Source organism: Nuphar pumila, chromosome 3 (genome assembly GCF_984573655.1).
Source record: "Nuphar pumila chromosome 3, dmNupPumi1.hap1.1, whole genome shotgun sequence".
NCBI classification, from domain to species: Eukaryota; Viridiplantae; Streptophyta; class Magnoliopsida; order Nymphaeales; family Nymphaeaceae; genus Nuphar; species Nuphar pumila.
The window spans coordinates 115,139,152-115,143,579 of NC_143251.1; positions in this window are offsets into that span (position 1 = coordinate 115,139,152).

Below are 4,428 nucleotides of genomic sequence, written 5' to 3' on the forward strand. Positions count from 1 at the left end.
TTCTTTTTCTGCATAGATTAGGGTTGCATTTGCATATAGTTTATTCTTTCAATATGAAATGCTATGGTTGATGATTCATATGCATATTTCAAATCCTACAATGGTCAACACGAATGTCATGTGCACCTTCTTCTAAGAAGTTAATAAACTTAGTGGAATTCATATTTGTGGTCATAGTCAGAATACGAATGAAATTCAGATTTATCATCTTCTTTTAAGTCACAAACAACCTACACACTTAGGCTATCTTAAAAAATCATTGCATATTTTCAACACTTTTATTTCAAAACCCTCCTTTTAGGATTTAATGAGATATTATTCAAAGCATATTCGCAGCCATAGTCAGGGATATGTAGCGAATTTATTTCATTCAAATTCTATAAGGCACAAAAACTCTTTTTATATAAGATAATTTTCTGAAACAAAGGAGGATTTCTTAATGATTTTTCTCAAATCTTTTTCCAAAAAAAAAAGTTTTGATAAAATAGCATTCAGGCACCACTTAGAATAAGGTAGCATCATTTAGACTAAGGTCACACGCCCAGTCTTTCTTTAAAAATTAATTTTCTCAAAATATATCTTTTTTAAAAGTATTTTCCAACAATTCCAAGCATGCATCATGTTTTTAATCAATATTTTCCAAAAATCATAGCATATGTATGATTCTTTGTGCATTCTACGACTTAGAATAATTTTTCAGACAGTTAAGCAAGCAAGGCACAATATTCGATCCTTGGTTCGATTACCTCTGGTTATGGTGCCAGGAATGGTTGAACTTCGTACCGACAGGCGAGTCTCATTCTCTCTCAATATTTGCAAAATGAATGTGAGTTTTTCTTAAACTTTTTTAAAATGTCAGTTTGAAAGCAAAAGTAAAATTTTGCAATGATAACAGGTTTAGCGACCGTGATGGGATTTGTCATCATCTGATCAATCATGTGCTTTGCCTTGTTTGACTGTCTGAGTTATTATTCTATAATGTCAGCTTTTTACTTGTGAACCTAGGAGCCTAGAATCTAACCCAGCTGACATAATGCATGTAGACTTAGACATGGTTTGGTAGAATCGATTGAGGAAGTCAATTCATGCTCACTTAGACCTAGATCAAATACAACCCTCCTCAATCTACGCGTTGAATGAAAAACCTTGTATGCAAGTGTATGCTTCTTATGCTTTTCAAAATTCTATCTCTTTAGGTCTTAGAGCCCTTTGATTTCTTGCCTGTTGAATCATATTTACAAAATATCCCCTACCTATGTTGTCCCGACCACCACGTTGCTAAGCTTTCTCTCTGAACCATAGTTTGGGACAAAACCTCACAAGTGGGCCACTTATTTGGGCAAATAACCCACTGCCACGTACCAAGGCCCATAGTCCAAAGTATATCGACAGGTGCTCAAGAATGTTGGAAAACCATAACCTTAGAACCAGAGATATATTTTATGCCACGTACATTGAGCCTCGGCTTGAGTAGAGTTAGGGTAGGGTAGGGTCCTATAAGCCTTTTCAAAATGTTTGCATGATAGAGTCAGCTTTTAGGGAGTATTGTATGTGCATCTTTGTTTATGCAGCTCTGTTGTGATGTGAATGTGATTCCACAATTTTTGTTTTCTATATTTTCTCATACTCTTTCAGAATAATTTTCTAAAACCCTAGAAGTCTTTCAAAAATCCTTTATTTTCCAAAAATCCAAACGTTGCTTTTTCCTTCCTCTGGATCTCAAATTCTTCAATTCAATCTGGTCCTGCCTGCTATTTCCTCGTGTGTCTTCCTCAAATTTTGCCAATATTCTAATCCTCTTTATTTTTCAGTTTATTTTGATGGCATCCAACCACATCGATATTGTCTTTCTTAAGGGTCATATCTCATATGAGATGAGGCAAGGTCTCTCTGAACATCGTATTCTGAACACCCATACTTTCTTTTCTCAGTGGTACTATTCTTGGCTCGCCAAATTTTTCTGTATGTTCCTGGACCATCTGAGCGATTGTGGATTGGAACTGGCATCAGCGGCGGGCAAGCAGATCATCAACGACAATCTTATTCAAGCCCTGACAGAGAGGTGGAATGCATGCACCTGCACCTTCTGGTTTCTGTGGGGAGAGATGACACTGCTCCTGGATGAGTTTTCAGATATCATGGGTCTACCCGAGCCAGCTGGTCAACCAGATGATCCTCTAGAGCAATAATTTTTTATCAATGGAAAAGGATGATTGTTATACATTCACACACACACACACACACACACACACACACACACACACACACACACACATTTAATGCAGGGAATACAATCTGATAATCTATGACTTATGCAACAATGTTTAAGAAGCTACAATACGACATGACCAGGAGTTCACAAGTTAGTTTCTATAGGCTCACAAGGATGCTTCTTCATAATTATAAAGTCTCACAAGCAGACCTGACCATAAATCGCAGTCCTATCGAACTTGTAATGTGAATGAAATCAGGTTTCATACACAGCCTCAAGGTCAAGACCATTATGTTTAGATGTGATTGATTTGATCAAAGTCCTATCAAAGTTGGGATGTGAATGAAATCAGGTTTCATGCACAATCTTGAGGACAAGACCGTAGTTCTCAGAACAGTGGGGTAATGGTTACATGTGCACATAATATAGGAAAACCTAATGTAGACTATTACAATGTTCTAAAAGATATTATCAAATTTAAACATATAGGACACAATTGGGTGTGTATGTTTACATGTGATTGACTTGATAATAGGAACACACGCAAGGATGAATACTTTACATATGTCAACATCTCTCATTCAATATACCAAGATGATCTCTTTATTTAGCCTCTCAAGTTATGCAAGTATTTATATTAGAAATCCCACAAATAGCAAAATGTATATAGCACAGAAGATAATACTAGAGATTCTATCATCTTTTGCTAAACGGAATGAAGAACATGACAATGATGTGTATCAAGAGAACAATTGCAGAAAGGTTAATTCATTACTTCATTACACCATCAACAATAATCCCATGTCGTTACACCAACATGATTCAGAGGATAATTGATAAATATTCTGATGTGAATGATAGTAATGTATGTTAATGTAGATAGTGAATGTTCTTTTATGATTCAATTCTGTAGTGTAGTCTACTCTAATATTGTTTGCATAAAATTAATTGATGTCGATATATTCACAACGAGGATGTGAGCATTCTTCCTCCTTTATGATTGATTCACCACCTACTAGCCAAGATAAACATCTAGACGAGATCGCCTTCATATCACAGGTGGGTGATACTTCAAGAGAGGAAGAGGTAACTCTCCACACACCACCGGCCACTACAACTCCAAAGCTATCAACGATGGCCTCAGGTAAATATTCAAGTAGTTCTTTAGTATAATTAACAATTTATTATGATTCATATTAATATTTATTTATTACTATAAATTAGTAGTTGTACAATCTTCTCAACACAAGCGTGAAAAGAAAAAATGCGTAGACCACTACAAACAAATCAAGCAATGAAAGGCTTCAGTAACTATTAAGCTTGGGACACAAGGAGTCGTGGACGAGGAATCCTTCACATTCTCTATGAGGCTTTCATGCATCATCAGGGAGCAATTTATACTCATTCACAACTCGTGGAAGATGGTGTTGTGTGAGTCAGTTTATGTAAGTATATTGTCTAACTATATTTTGATAAACAGATTAATCCATAAAAAAAGTATTACTAAATATATTTTGATAATTTAGTGCAGGATGAGTTTGATTTAGACAAGAATATACCTGAATATCAGGTGTGCATGAAAAGACGACTTGCACTATCATACTCAAGGGTTTGAGAATGTTTTCATAAGTATTACTAGAAGTTTGAAAACTACGGTGTAACAAAACAACATCATCTCGAGGGATATGACTCTAGAGTTTGAAAACTGATTTGCAAGTTTTTCACCGAAGACTATTGGATGGTAAATATTAAATATATATATTTATAAGTAAATAAATATTCAAATTTTTAGATTTTTGTTTACTAGTAAAATGGACAATCCTACATACCAGTGGATCATCTTCATACCTCCAAAGATATCATATGAGGGTAAGATTCTTGTTTCCTAAGTTTTTTTTTATATAGTATAGTGCTAAATATATTTGATCTAATAAATTCTTAATTTATTATTTACAAACTAAAATAGATGGGCAGAAACCAATGACGAATGAGTTCTACAAAGAGACGCACACCTATTCAGATCACAAGACATTCATTTGTAGCGAATCAGAAAACACCTTTGTAAGTAACTCACATTTTGTAGTTCCATATTCATTCATTCTATTTTGTATATTATCATTAGCTACTGATAACCCATTATTAATGATGTTTTGATGAAGCTACAATCTGTGGAGATTAAAAGTTCAATATTTTCTTCACAAGGAGGCCCATCGATG